Below are 16,678 nucleotides of genomic sequence, written 5' to 3' on the forward strand. Positions count from 1 at the left end.
AAATGCTCAACTAGATGAACCAGAGAATCACAGAGAAGAAATGTCTAAGTAACTCAATCGAGTGGACTCATTTAAAAATCACTGGGGAAATGGCTTACTAGCAGCTTAATAATTTTCTAGAAATTATGTAATATGGAGCTACCACCTTTACATCTAGCTTCATATCTGTAGATAATCTCAAGAGCCTTAAAAGGAGAAAAATGAAGTACATTTTCTAGCTTAAAGAAAAATCTCTATGTTCATGTGCAGCAGACTTTTGATTGGACACTTATTACTTGGAACATGCGTGTTCTCTTGTGCCTTTAACAGTTCTCTTGTGCTGATCTTTCTTCATCAAGGTTTTCTTGACCACTAAACTCCAAACATCATCTTTGCCCGTGTGACCAAGAAAAATGATCTAAGCTGGACTTTAGCAGATATAGAAAATAACAATCTGCAAAGAAACTTGAAAGGCAAAAAGAAATGAATGTTCCCACTGACTCCTAATATATACTCATAATACGGTATGGTTGTCAGTGGTTATTTTCTCCCTGTTTCTTAGTTTTGCACATGTTTTCTGATTATAACGAAGGTGTGAATTGGCAGGGGGAAGAAGGGAATATTAGAAACACAAGGTATTCCCGTGATTGTTGCAGAATATAAAAGGACTGTTGAGTGAAAGAAAATAATCCAGTGTAATGGATTTTGTGCACTTTGAAATGATTCTTAAAATTCATTTGGTGTTTTATTTCATTCATTTCATGTATTTATTCAAAATATTTACTCAGCAAGAATATTTAAAGATAATACCCTAAATAAATACAAATTACAAGATGATATATACAGTATAACTCAAGATTTACTAAACATATATATTCTATATACATATGCAAGTATTTATAAATATCTTGAAAAGATAGACCAGCCTGTTAATAGTGTTTTTCTTTGAATGTTCATATGATAAGTGATATTTTTAATAGTTTTATTATTCAATTTATCTATGAGAAGCATGAATTAACTTTTCAACATGAAATAATGTTGTGTTTTGTCTATTTTTGTGTGTATGTCTACTTTTATTTTTGTTGTTTGTTTTTTTTTTACAGAAAGCAAACAGAAAACAACCTTGTCTCTTTTGTGAACATTAGTGTCCAGGTAAACAAAAATGATTCCTCTTATGGCAAAATTTTGAGTCATTCAACAGATGAAAGATCTTGGCAGGTTGGGCAATGGGTGAAGTGGGCAAGGGAAAACATGGATTTTCTAATTTCATGCCTTTAAGTCATCACCTACACTACTGATGCAAAAGATTCAGCATCTTACAAAGAGTACACAACATGCTTTTTATTACCTAATCAAATTCCTACCCATGTGGCGCTGGTGCAATGAGAACTGATCAGATTCCTTCCCATGTTCAACTGTTATGACATACTACAAAATTCCATGTCATAAAAGCTGTCTGGAATACCACAATGAGAAACGGACAAGGAAAAGAATGGTGCAACTTACAACCACAGCAATAATAATCATTGAGTTTACTTGCCATTTATTTTTTTTAAAGTATGCATACAAACATGCATAACAATAACATTATTAAATGCTGGTGGAGAACCAACGTTTGAGATTTACATAATTATTGAGCTTGGTGAAAGCAGAGTCTAAAAATCGATGATACATGAAGAGAGATAAAAAACAATTGCTTAAGAGCCATTTTCAGCTACACTTCTGGAAAGTTTTAAATTTTCCTTTATGTTTAATCGTACTAGAATTGTGTTTTTTTTTCCCCCCCCTAAGCCAACTCTTACTCTATTTGGTCTCTAAGCACCTGAGGTGCACACTTAAAGATTGGGAAGGAGATTTAGATAAGCCAAAGATTTTATGAATATATAAAATTGAATCTGGGCCATTTCTAAATATAATTTATTATTTTTCCAATACATAAAATAACTAACTTTTTTAAAAAAAATCAATTTTAAGTCATAAAAACTGAGCTTTTGAGTCATTTGCTATATGTGATGTAACCAAATATATAATTAGAGGGTGGCTTCAAATATTATTCACTAGAGCTAATTTTGCCAATTAAAGCTAAAAGCATAAGAATAGGTAAATAATACAGATCATTTTTATTCGTCTTTGAAACAAAAGTCCTGCAATACCTTTCCTGTTCTAGAAGATAATGCTTGTTTTGTAATAACTCCATGTTTCTGGTTTACCTTTTTAACTATTAAGGAAGATATTTTCTTTATTTCCTTTTACATAATGCAGTTCTGCAGTTTAAATGCTAATTGGCAATTTTGGCAGAGGAATTCCTACTTAAAAGGTTTGCCATTTAATCCCAAAGTGTCTTTTGATTTCTTGAGAATGATTAAATGGAAATTCAGCCCTGGTTCAGTATCATAGAAGCCCATGTGCAGTCCCCTGTTGAATTTCCATGCTTTAAGCAGCCTGCTGGGAAACCCAGGCTGAGATTTTATTGAATCGGGCCCTCCGTATTCACACTCAAAATAACCTCCAGCACACTGATAAAAATAATGACCCTTTTGCAGTTGTAAAACTTGAAACTATTTCTTAAATGTTAACTAATACTGAAAAGCTGTTTCTGCAAATGAAATGGGGGCATTGGAGCCAAGAAATCAGTCTGGGTGAAGACCTAGAAGTGACATTCCACTTTCTCTTTTAGTCATCACAAAATAGCACACTTTTCCTCAAAGCTTGTGAAACCATCACTTTAGATTCTATTAGGAGAATGGTACCTAGAGATGATGATGATGATGATGGGCAGTGTCTTAGGATGAATATGCATCTGTGCCTACATAATCCACCATGAATGACTTCTCAGTCCCCAGGGCTAATGGCTTCTGCAAATAACAATATTATTTAGCTGATGGAAAATAAAAGGTACAAACTCAAAGTAAGTGTTAAGAAATGCTGATAACTTGCAGTATTTGACATCCATTTTCCAAAGCCCTCAACATTATAAACACTTTCAGGTAAAACAATTCAGTTCTCTCATCTTGCTGATACTCTCTCACTAGCCAGGAAGTCTTTTATTCACAGCCAGTTTAATAGGCAACGGGAAATAGCCCTATTAGCTAAGTTTATTTATGCTGACACAAAGAAAAACCATGAAAAATCCAAGTTCTAAACTGTAATTTATTCCTGATAAGTAGTAAATCAGCAGGATTCTAGTGCCCAAGTAGGGACTTGCCGTTAAACAAGAACTGAAACATAATGAGTCTCATAAATGTTCCCAGTGTTATGGAGCAGTTATTTTATACATGAGCTCATTCAGCAAACCCTCCTGCTGGTCTGGCCGTGATAACCTGGTGTACCCAAGACGCTCTAAGATATACAAGAATAATTTTGACCCAATTCTAGAGTTAAAGTTCAAGAAAAGTTTTTTGAAAAAATAACATTTGCCTCATTCCGCCAGGTTAATCCAAGCTTTTCTGAACCTCTAGGTTGGTTTCAAAACGGCGAGTCCTTTGCTATTATTGTTGTTGAAGATGTTTTTGGTAAAGGTAACAATTGTCTAGACTGTAGTATACGAGATGTCGTTAAACTTTTGGCAGTTTTTCTCCAACTAAAACAGAAAATGGTTGACCCCATAAGAGATGATGTAGAAAGTTTATAGAGTAAGATCATGGTCTTCTTATTGCCAAAGTAAATTATGGCCCGATATAGTACATACATCACATATGGGCATGGGAACAGTTACACATTCATGCAGAGGGTATGACAAAAAATCGGGCCTTTCAGAATTACTGTCATGGAATATCATATTGAAATGATCAAAAAGAAACCTGCTGGATTCAGAGGAAGAAGGACTAAACTTGAACCTCTGATCCTCTGTTTTCTAGCCACCTAAACTACATTAACTCACATAAACTCAGTCATATAAGTTTTGTCAGTAAGAGAAGAAACAGGAAGATATGAATACTGAGCAGGTCGAGGGATGCAGGAGAAATTCTGGAACATGAAAGCACTGTTAATTTAGGGTGGAGCTAAAGGGGACATAACAGGGGGGAGGCCTGGCGACCTGGTAGCAACATGAGTGTCTGGAGCACTTTGGGGAAAAGGCAGTACATAAACAAACCAAAAAGGGAGTGCCAAATGTGAGCTGCTGCCCTTTTCCCCCTCTGGAGCTGACATTGGATAGGCTGTAAAATCTCACTGAGCGTGTAGTCTAAACCCCATGCAAGCATGTGACCACTGGTCTCTGCTTCCGCCCCACATACCCCTCTGCATGTGGAGTTACACCTGATTCTGAATGGCACTGGTGTTTTCTAGTAGATCTGGCCTTTTGTTTTCATCAAGGGAGAAGGGAGAGAGAAGAAGGACATCATTTTCTTACTTACTTCTAAGCCCTGCTATGCAGGCTTTTTCCATAGCTGAGCTGTGTATATAAATTCTCAAACAGGCCAAGCACACACTACCAATTCTGTATAACCCTGGCTGAGCTATTACTGAAGGGAAAGTACAAGTGGGAGAAGAAAGAAAGCGGAAAAAGGTCAGAAAAGGACTCTGGGGTATATTTTATTACACCAAGAGTGTACCTGATACATGTTATAAAGATGCAGTTCTCATAGATCAAATCCTGGGAAGAGGGTTGGCTGCTTAATTCAGGTATTCAAGATGGGGCACTTTCATGAGCTCTCTTTAAATATAAGTGCACATTAGATTGCTTTGGGGAAAAAAAAATGCCCATGAATTCACTGAGCATGATAGTCTGTCATTACCTCTTTTTGTTTTCTTTCTATGTTGAAGAGTTTGCTGTTTATAAGTGGGATTTCAATGTCCTAAGTCTTTGTTGAGACATACTCACTTGAAAAAGCCATCCTCAACAAGGGAGAGATTTTAAGGACTAGCAGAAATGGAATCCAAAACAAAAGGGATACTCCCTACGAATAAGACGGCTTTGGCTTCTCTTCTTGTGCGTCATGCATTGTTTCCAAAATATCCTTGGCTCCCTAGCTGGGAAACTTGTGCCTGTCAGTAAATCTCCTTATGTTGATTTGCATGTCTGTGTAGGAACATCTCAATCTCTATGACCTCCTTGAAAGCCCTGTCTTCGTTTACCTAAAGTCTGCATACATTGCATTTCGCAACTGGAAATATTAAGCTACGGGAATATACACAAAGTTATGAGAACAGATTATACAAGCAATTTCTTAAGGTCTATTTCCTCCCTGGGAAGGGATCAAAAACATAGTTATTTCCAGAACTCTCTCCTTCTCACTCTTTCCCTCTTCCTTTCACTTTGCTCTGGAAAATAACTAATTTTGGATTGCGTATTCATATCTATGCAAAACTCAAAGAGAACTTTGAAAGGTGCAGTCCAAGTGCTATAAAAATTTCGTAGACTTTATTTCTGCACTGGGAAAAGTGACCATTTATTTTGGAATCAATCATTTATTGAAAGTAGATTTTTGCAGACAAAAAAAAATAAACAATAAAAAGCACCTATTTTACCTGCCTTTGTGCTCTAGGATAGATGAAGTCTTCAAAGCAATCATAGACACACAAAATAATCAACTGGTCCAACACAAACCAGACAGAAACCTAACCCAAATAGAAAAATAGTATTTTTATAGAAGAGTGGTTCTTCCCATAAAAGCAGAAACTATTTGTAGTAAGAAAATTGCCAAGAGCCAAAAAGAACCTCAAGGATGCTTGAATCTCCACTGTAGGGCAGATTCTGTCTGCACAGCAACACACCCTCCCAAGCCTGCTCGGCACATGCACGCCATACCTTAAGGATGCAGGGAGGGAAAATCAGGATCCATGTCTAGACGTCTAGCAAGATGGGACAGCAGGAAAAAACTGATCAGAAAAAAACATCCAAAGAGAGAACATATTTCTTAGCTACTGGTAGCGAATGGCAAGGGAAAACTTAAAACATAATGTAGTGCTCAAAATATTTTTAGTGGATTTACAAATAGATTTCAGGTATAAAATCAGGAAAGAATACTTCCTCACTGCTGACTTAAGGTCCCAGTGTGTGGATAAAAGGCTGAAATCCTGAAAAGGTACCAGTGGTCTGTTTTGAACACCCAAATATAGACTCAGCAAACCTGATAAATGCTAACTTATTCGTGTAATTTCTAAGACGCACCAAATCCTATGTTCCCACTGCCCTCCTTTATTGCCTTCTTTTAGACTTAGTATGTTCGGTAATTCAAAATATTCCCTCTGCTAGCTTGGTGGTTATGCATTCTCTTGCTATCAGTTCAGTGGCTTCCTAAGGCATTACTATTTACAATCTTGAATAGTAAGACTTACAGTAAATCAATATTTAAGCACATCACAATGAAAAAACATTATAATGCCTTCACTGTATTTGCTTTCTCAGAAATTGTGTGCTGTTGATATCATGTATTTTTATTCTCCCTATATTTTAAACAATGTGAGACATGGTTTTCTTATATAATAATAGAAGATATTCATTTAATTCATTTAGATTTTCCCATATATCCACTCTTAATTTATTTCTTCATTTTCCTTCATTCCCTTCCTTCCACCTGAAAATATATTTCTGAAAAACTCTTTTAGTATTTTTGGGTGTGCTTGGGGTGGAAGGGTGGTTAAAACTTCATTTCCTTTTGGCCTTTAACAAATATTTTCTGGCTTCCGTTGTTTCTGTTAAGAAGTCAGCTGTTAGACATAATATTGCTCATTTAAAGTTAAAGAATCTTTGTTTCTCTGGTTATTTTAAAGAACTTTTCTTTCCCTTTGCTTCACATAGTTTTACAATGTTTACCTAGCTCTGGCTGTTTTCATATATGTGTTGCTTAAGGTTCTCTGTGCTTCTTGGATCTGTGGCTTCGCTCTGGCTGTTTTCATATTTATGTTGCTTAAGGTTCTTTGTGATTCTTAGATCTGTGGCTTAGTGTCTTTCACCAATTTTCAAAAATTATCTCTTCACATGTTGCTACTGCCTCATTCTCTTACTTCCTCTCTTCAGACTCATGTGTATGTAATCTATTATAATAATATTTTACAATGTCTTACACATCTCTTAGGCTCTTTTCTACATTTTCCATGCATTTTCCTCTGAGTGCTAAAGACTCAAACATTTTTTCTGACATATATTCCAATTTATAAATTCCTTTTTTATAATAATTGTATATAATGTGATACTAAAGTCACCTATTAGATAATTTGTGTTACTGTATTTGTCAGTTGTAAAATTTTCATTTTTTTTTTATTTCAGCTCATCATGGGGGTACAAAAGCTCAGGTTATATACATTGTCCATGTTCCGCTCATCCCCCTGAGTCAGAGCCTCAAGCGTGTCCATTCTCCAGACAGTGCGCCTGGCACTCACCATGTAGTCATACCTCCATCCCCTCCCCCCACCCCCCACCTCCCCGAGTCAGCACCTTCAAGCATGACCATTCCCCAGACGGTGCGCAATGCACTCATCATGTAGGCATACACCCATCCCCTCCCCCCACCCCCCATCTCAGTCTGATATTCAATTGGTATCCTTCCCCGATGTGCATTTAGGTGATGATCAGGGAAACCAATTTTCTGGTGAGTACATGTGATGCTTGTTTTTCCATTCTTTGGATACTTCACTTAATATAATGGATTCCAATTCTCTCCAGGAGAACCAAAGAGATGTCATATCACCGTTATTTCTTATAGCTGAGTAAAATTTTCATTTTATTCATTTTTATAATTTCTAGGTCTCTGATAAATTTCTTATAAAAATTGTTTAATTTCTTTGCCTATTAATGACAGATAATGTCAAAATCTCAATTATCTGTAGGTCCAGCTTGACGTTGTTATTGTTGTTTTAGTTTTGATCAATCCTAGTTTTTCCTTCTGATTAAATACAAATATTGTATATGCAGTCCTTTACAGGAAGTTTCAATATTCCATTTTAAATTATTTATGTTGCAGAAAAATACACTTTCTTCCCCTTCTAACTTTTAGAAAAATCTGCTACTTATGCAATGGCTTTGTGTGAATGTGAGTATTTGTAAGTATGTAAGCATGTGAAAAATAAGGAAAAATACTCAGTTTTAGTTGATGTAGTATTAAATAGAAACACTTGGTCTGATAATGGCATATTAGTCTGTTTCCAGAAAAACAGAACCAATAGTGTGTGTGTGTGTGTGTGTGTGTGTGTGTGTGTGTGTGTGTGTATGGAAAGAGAGAAATTTATTTTAAAGAGTTGACTTATGTTGTGCCTCAACGCAAAGGACTGGGAAGTCTGAAATCTTCGGGGTAGGGCAGCAGGCTAAAGCCCTAGGAAAGAGTTGACATTGCAGCTGGAGTCTGAAGGCAGAGTCTAGAGGCAGAATTTCGTCATCTCCAGGGGACCTCAGTTTTTCTTTTATGGCCTTCAGATGATTGGATGAAGCCTACATCATTATGGAGAACAATTTGCTTTACTCAAAGTCTACTGATTTACACGTTCATCTCATCTGAAAAATAACCTTCACAGAAATATCTAGACTGGTATTTGACTAAGTATGTTAGTACTGTTGTCTAGCCAAGCTGACACATAAAATTAACCATCACATTGGGTATGCTGTGATGGCTCATAAATCAGGTCAGAGCCGTAGTTTAACAGAGAACATACCCTGCTTCGACAAGAAACCCTTGCATTTTCACAAGTACTGCAATGGGGTGCTTGCTAATGCTTATATATCTTAAGGGCAGACAAACTCATACTGAGATTTGAATATAATTATTTGTAGTCTATATACATTTTAGTATTTTGTTAGCTAATGTAGAAATAGTAAAGCACACACACACTAATACACTGTAGTGAATACTGTAGTGCTCTTCCAAAACTCCCTTTGAGGCTAATGGACTCATCCCCCAGCTTGTAGGAATATTTGTTCCAATACTTACAACTGTGTCCCTCATTGGGAAGTGTTCAGAACTGCCTCACTCAGGGTTATGATCTCTGCTAAATAACAAACAATGCCCAATCACTGACTTAAGCGCCTTACTACAATTTAGGAAAATTCTGAGAGGCAGTTCCAGCTCCAGCTACAACGTTCCCCACAGGAGTCCCTAATACTAGATTTGAAGCTTCACTAAAGGTCCACCTTTTCCTTTGTCCAATCGTGCCTTTCTCATCTCCTTATATTCTTCCAGAGCATTCCCCAACAGATTTAGTGTGCTTAAATTAGGTACATATTCCTGGGAAGCAGAAATTCGCCTGTGAAATCTTTATTGGTGAGTGTTCTCAGTAGCAATACCTTAAGAAAATAAGAGTGGAGAAAACATTGAACTGTGATGCAATTGCAACTAAGACTTCATCCAGTCCCCCAAATGGGATGGTTCTTCATAGTGTTCCTGAATTGAAGCAAGGGTCTAGGCCTTTGTTCATCCATAAGGAACAAGTATTGCATGCAGGATACCCTGACAAGGGCCCACATCTGTGGGTGGGGCAAGTTTTTTTTTTCAATAGAGAGAGAATCGTGGGAAGACTCCCTTTTGAGCCATCAGCAAGCAACACTCTTGGCAACTAGGGTAATGAGTGCCTTAGTCCCAAAGAGAGGATCCAGGTAGCACACATAGTGCTCACTATGTCACTGAACTCTCTGCCTCAGATTCTGTTTCCTGATTCCAAGAGTGGCCCTGGGAAGCAGACCGACCCTACAATGTGATTTTGGACCTGGCTGCCTGACAATAAGGATCTGTTCCTTGTAATAGTTGGTATACGAATAACCACTGCTATGCAGTAGCCGTCCAACTCTTTAAACTTTCCCTAATGTAAACCTTCACTGAGAATAATACTAGAGGAAGGAGATGTACTGGCTGGTGAAATATATCCTCTGCAAAAGAAATAATAAATTTAAGGATTTGGGAGGTTGGTAGCTGTTGCTAAGCACCAATGATTTGTTAAAAGAGATAATGTCAGACTTGGAGAGGTTAATTACTAATTCAGGCAAAATATGAAAGCCAGAAGATGATGTCCTTGATATAATTTCCTATAGCTAGAAGGCAAACAGATCAGAGAACCAGGCTCAGGATTTAATTTTAAGAGTAATAAAGCTTCAGAGAAAGTATTTAGTCCTGCCAGGTCTCATCTGCCAGTGTGAATGACCAAAGAAGGAATTAGTGAGATCCTGAGACTTGGGATTGGAATACCTGGGTATATGCAGCTCATAACCTTGAATTCCTAGATTCCATTAAACCTTCTGGGTCTGACAAAGTGGCCCACTCCTCCCTATTACAACATGGATCATGCAGAAGCCTCAAATGAGGCAGGCACCTTATAAGACAGTATTTGTCTCCACCTCCACTAAGATCTACTTCCAATGCCTTTCATTCTAAAAATGCTGGATTACATGGTGCAGAATATAAAGTTGACAAAGGTAGAGTTCCTGAATATGGAGCACTCTCCCATGTTACAGGATTTATGACCCTGGGAAGAACCTAGGAGACATCGTCCATACACTGGTAGGATGGATTACGGAAGACTAGAAAAAGCAATGGCTCACATGAAGTGAAGTAGAAATGTCAGAACTTCCACAGCAGGTGATAAATAAAACAATCAAAAGGTAGAGAGAATTGGACGTATAAAAATAGAGTAAATCTGGAAATTCCAACAGTTAACTATTTTCATGGAAGAGACCAGAAGATACTCCATTTACCAAAATCACAAGATATGATAGTGAAAAGGACATGAGTGTTGCTGAGATGCTCAGTGGTGGTTGTCTACTGCAGGCCAGGGATGATGAGAGGTAATGCTATTAGGGAGTTATATGCCCTGAGTGCAAAAGGGATAAAATAGCAGAAGCCAGGTGTTGGTGCTAAACCCTCAGAGACAAAGTTTGAAAAAATCATTGTAATAGATGGTGAGTGTCTTAGTCTGTTTTGTACTGCTATAACAGAATGCCATAGGAAAGGGAATTACCCAAACTGAGTCCACTCCAGCCATGCTGGCCCACATAGTGGGACTGGGGAGGCCTCAGAAGCACTAATGAAGTTCACAGTTCAGAGGCACAGGCCCAATAAAAGACTGATGACTGCTTTCTTGTCTTCCTACAACTTACCACCACATGGGGCATCTCTTAGTGCTCTCGTGTCTGCTTTTAAATGGGCAAGTAGAGCAGCTGTATCCTGAGATGGACATGGTAAACAGGGCTCGGATTCCTCAGGGATGCAGGTCTGGGATGCTCACCAGGCAGGCTTCACAGATCAGAAATGGGTATAGCTGGGGGCAAGAGGAATCTTGAATAGGTAATGAAGAAAGAATTAATGAGATCAACGTACGACATTTCTCTTGTAAGTTTGGCCAGAAAACAAAACCAAGAAGACTCTGGAGATGCTCTCTGCACACAGGGTAAGCACTAGAAAAACGAGTGGATCTGTGCAATGCAAACAGTGGATTGCACTGGTACGATGGGCACTTGGGTTGTTTCCACATCTTTGCGATCAAGAATTGTGCTGCTATAAACATTCAAGTGCAAGCGTTTTTTTTATAAAATGTCTTTTTTTCTTTCGGGTAAATACCTAGTAGTGGGATTCAGAATGCTAAATTTTAAAAGACAATTTATACTGTTTCTCTGATCTTGATGCCTTTTGCAACTATTCCCAAGTTAATGATTTCCACTGAGTTTGTTAACAGACTTGGCCAATCTCTAAACCTGCCAGCAGATATGACTGCTGCAAATACTGTGCACACACAAGTGCTGAGCCATGCTATCACCTTGGTTCATCAGTGTGGCACTACATATTTAATGCTAGCCAGTTTAATCTAATTAGTTGTGTGTACTTACACAATTCTAGATGGCATTGCCTACTACACACCTGGGCTGAATGGTATAGCCTATTGCTCCTAGGCTACAGACCTGGACAGCATGGTACTATTCTGGATACTGTAGGCAACTGGAACACAATGGTGTATTTAAACATATCTAAACATAGAAAATGTACAATAAAAATATAGTATGAAAGCTCCATTATAATCATATATGCAGTCAGTCATTTACAGAAACATCATTATGCAACATATAACTTTATATGTGTGAAATTCTATAAGAATACATAAACCAAGTTATTTTTGCAGATAAATATCCACTTGAAAATGAGGATAAATATATATTGTTTATATAAAAGTTATGTGACATAATCAATCCCCCAAAATAAAAAGATATCCATACCTAGGGTGATTATTTGCTAGTAAAGAGAAGAGATCCCATCCAGATGTATAGTACTCTACTTACTGATATTTTCCTGATTTTGTTGTACAGTGAAATTTTAAAATGGCAAATGGTAAAGTAGGAAGGCTATCAGAACAGAAAACTAAATGTTTTTAAATTTTATTTTTATAATTATAATTGTAAATATATTCTATAAAAATTTTTAATGTAATAATATTTTACATATTGCCCAAAGATAGGAATTAGTGGTGTGTTTGGTTGGTTGGTTAGTTGGTCTGCTGGCATTTAAGGTAAGCATTGGATGTAACTAATAGATAGTAGAACGTTCAATCTTCCCATAGCAAAAAAATACGTGTTAGAAAATAATATAATTATGAAGGTATGATATTCCTGTTACTTAAATACCGAAGATTACAACATTTACTATTCATATGCTTCTTTATTTGCTCTAAAATAAATAATAAAGTGCAATAAGTTATAGACAAGAGCAAGTTTATTAGATATCTAGCCTTCCATAACAAATCATATCCCCAAACAATATTCATTATATTACAGTTTCATGGGTCAGTAGCTAGGTGTGGCTCAGCCAGGTGTCTCTAGCTCTGGGTCTCTGACAAGGCTGCAGTCAGTACTGTCAATCAGGTCTTTCATCACCTGGTGTCTCAACAGGGGGATGTTCCACTGCTCAGCTTCCTCACGTGATTGTTGATGGCCTCAGGTTCTCACCGACTGTTGGCTGGAAACATCTGGTCCTTGTCACGTGGATGTCTCCCCTCCATAAGGCAGCTGAAAACAGGGCGAGAAAACCAGTGAGAAAGCAAGAAAGGGAGAGTGAAGACGGAAGTCACAAGGTAGCCTTATCTCATTGTAGCCTAATCCCCAAAGTGACTTACCAGCACTTTTACTAAAATCATCTCACCAGGTCCACCACACATGTGTGAGGAGGAATCACACAAGGGCAGGAGTACCAGGAGGCCAGGATTACGCAGACCCTCTTGGAGGCTGCCAACCACAGCAGGGCACTGCTGAAAATCATTCGTTGACTCTTACATAAATCTCATCATACAGGAAAATACCATTTAAGGCAAATATATTTTTTTTCCTCAAGGAGAAATATGACTTTGGATTATAGCTTCAGTCTGAAACTGTACTTTTCCTGAAAATAAATCATTATAGTCTTTCACATGTAGTATTGGATAAACTCTTCATTAGTGAGAATAATATATAAGACTTCAATGGTATAATAAATCTATAGTCAATGCCCTGGCAAGGTCCTCCTTAGGAAACTCTAAGGCAAAGTCGTGACGCAGTCAATCATTATCTTAAAAATAGATAAATAATGAATGGCCTTCACAGAAAAGTTGCATTTGTTCCACAGATACCTGTTGTTATTTACAAAAACAACCACAAATATTTTATTACATGGCTATAGTGTAATATGAAATTCTTAGCTTAACAACACCAACTGGACAGAACTCCACAGCGTGAGGTAAATTGCTAGGAATGTGATCTGAGAGAACGGGACACGCATCCGGGGCTAGGAGCTTGCCGCAGGACCACCCTAACATTTCTTCCTTCATCCTTATTCCACTCGTACTCAGTGATATTCTTATAGTTTAGATCCTTACATTTCTGCCTAACTCTGGCAACTTGTCCACTTGTCACTAGTCTCTCAAACACCTGCAAATCTATCCGATAGATCAAGACCATAATGGTCACGCTACTCTCCTCTTCAACACCCTTCATTAGCTTCCTGAGGCCTGAAGGATAAATCCCAAACCAATTTTAATGATGTACAGGCTCTGCCTCTTTTCTTAGACATATATTTAATTCCTTTGTTAGCATAGACCTCCCCAGGCACAACCTCTGTTCAAGCCATACTACTGACTTTGGTGTCCAATTAGCAAATACTATTCCTCTCTTAGGAATTTATTCATTGCCTCCTCCATGAAATATATCCTGATTCCTATTTTATATCTGCCGAACTGTTCCTTGCACGGTTCCTTGGATATATTTCTATCACAATACTTTGACAATAAATCACTCTGACTATTGTACTTCTGTAAACTTTCTGAGGGCAGACACCCCATGGTGTTCCCGGAGCCTAGCATGTAGTAAGTGCCCGATTTCTGAATGCATGGAGATTCCATCACATCTCCAATCAGTCCTGAACTAGGGCGTTTTCATTGGTTTGCAAAAGTTTGTAGCTCTCTGAATTTGGAAAAACTACAGAAATTTTGGTGATAATAACTTCCCTGTTTCTATAATTGTTTAGCTATAGAAATAGCCAAGAATTTCTATTGTTAGAGAATGGTTCCATGGACTTGAAAGAATTAAAATTTCATAAATAGCAGTAACCTTGGAAAATCTTTTGATATTCCCTGCATAAATCAATTTCCATAGATCCTAGGATCATTTGACTAGAATGTATTTGGCTACCTGTTTTCTTGGAGTTGGTCATAAAAATCATTCCAAGTTAGAACAAATAGCCAACATAGTCATGCAAAGAGGCTTGAGAACTTTTCACTTCAGTCTGGGAAGTTCCACCTTGGAAGACAGAGAAAAAGACAGAGATGACATAGGAATAAAAATATTCTCCCTCAAATGCAAAGAAATAACAACACAATAGAAGCAGAAGAATCCGTTTTTCCTGAGAGATCTTAGACAACTGCAAATCAGTGCCTTCTAATAAGCCATTCTCCTGGCGACTTAACGAACAGAGCAGTCCAGCGGGCCATACATTGCGGGAGCAGGCACTTCATCTACTGGCAAGCAAAGACCATCTACAATAGGCTGGGAAGTGGTTAACAATGCGGGCTATGAGAATTATGACAAAGCCATTTTTTAGTTCATTCCAAATTCCCTGCAAGGTCAAAAGCAGCTTGCACTCTGCCTCTGCTAGCCTGGTGTGGTGAAGAGAATGTTGAGCAGAGAAAGATCTCTCTTATAGCCCTGGCTTCTCAACATAATTGCCTCATTTAACTCATAAAATAAAGCTAGAAGTAACTATAAAAAGAATTGAGTGTTTATTATAAAACTCTACATAAACAAAATTGTTCAAATCCATTCATATAATATGGAATTTGAATATAATTAAGAAATATATTGAATTATTTCCCATTTTTTTTCTTTCCACCCTATTTCAAAAGGAAAATAATCTATTCTGTAAACTGTAATCATTAATTTTCAGGTAAAAGATTTTCTTAATGATGCATGCAAAAGCTTTAAATACTTAGTTAAATTATCTTAAATATGAAAATAGAGGTATACCAATCTAGGAAACGTAAATGGTATATATTACAGCTGCTGGTGGAAAACTGTGTCTCATGTGAAGAGATTTTAATATTTTGAAAAAATTCCTAGAAACCTCCCTCTTTTTTTTCTTTTTTACTTTCCACAACCAACAGAATTTAAAGTGCAAATTCATTTTACTCATCAGAATGTCCTTCTAAGTCATTGTTAAAGCAGGACAGCATTTGCGTGACAGTGGCAACTGCCATGGCTGATGCAGCCTCCTGCATCCAAATGCACACATACCTCTGATCCATAACCTGTCTGTTTCTTGTCTTACTGATTATGGCACAAGGAAAGCATCAACTGCCCCTTCAATCCTTCCCTCCCGACGCCAATGGTCAAATCAAAGCTACCTGTTCTTTATTCCTTTCCCTGAAATCTGCTCTGATCCAATCTAGCTCTCCAAGGTCAAAGGAGCCTCTAACACTCTGAGTGTACCCTGGTGCACCCATTCTGGCCAAGCACCCTCAAGTGCACTCCGCTGTAAGCAGGATGACAAGGGCTGTTGGTATTTGTTTCACTGCTCCCATGAAACTCCTGCTATCTAGATCTTGAAGTTTCTCCTAGAGATAAGAGGTTGAGGGGCTGTGAAAAGATGCCATTACGTTATCTAGTTAGAGAATAGATATTGTTCAATCTCTTGCCCATAATTTCATGTAAATAGTCACTTTTCATGACCCCCCCCATTGTGTGCCTTTGATGCTTTCCATCACTTTCCCTACTGTTGGAAAAGAGGATAATATGGAGTTTTCCAAGCAACATTGAAGATCAGAATTTTGAAACAGCAAATACTGTTACAAAAGCTGCATGATAATGACACATGAACACTGGACATTCTTTAGCCAAAACGGAAAGGGATATTTGAATTACAATTTCTAACTAATAAGCCCCTGTTCTTAGGCACTATTACAGGTAAATTCCTGATAATATTTTAAACATATGATCACTAGCAAATATCCGTCAAGGATCGTCATCCTGGCATGCCTCATTCTGATTGTGGAAAAGCAACTGTTGCTACCATTTGACACTCCAAGCAGATCAGAAAATACCTAGAAATAAAAATCAAACTTCCTCTGGAAGATAAGCTAATAGAAATATATTCTAAAACATTCTAAACAATACTCTTACAGTGGTCAGGATCAATATATTAGTATTTTATGTTCTTTGTCTCCAATAAGCATGTGAGAGCAAAGTATATCTGCCATTGCTCTTCAAATTTTGTTATTCGGCTTTGAGACTTGTAAATAATTATTTTGGAAAGGTTTCAAGTAAATA

At 37.4% G+C, this 16,678-nt stretch overlaps 1 long non-coding RNA gene across 1 annotated transcript in view; it reads left to right on the forward strand.

The window, feature by feature from the left end:
• The first annotated feature begins 1,109 nt into the window (after positions 1-1,109).
• LOC123626424 overlaps positions 1,110-16,678 on the forward strand; it is a 40,787-nt gene continuing 25,218 nt past the window's right edge. Inside the window, exons 1-2 of the long non-coding RNA XR_006730849.1 lie at positions 1,110-1,131; positions 12,779-12,960. This is a non-coding gene — a long non-coding RNA (uncharacterized LOC123626424). The remainder of the gene's footprint in view (positions 1,132-12,778; positions 12,961-16,678) is intronic.

The sequence above is a fragment of the Lemur catta genome, chromosome 1 (assembly GCF_020740605.2).
Source record: "Lemur catta isolate mLemCat1 chromosome 1, mLemCat1.pri, whole genome shotgun sequence".
NCBI classification, from domain to species: domain Eukaryota; kingdom Metazoa; phylum Chordata; class Mammalia; order Primates; family Lemuridae; genus Lemur; species Lemur catta.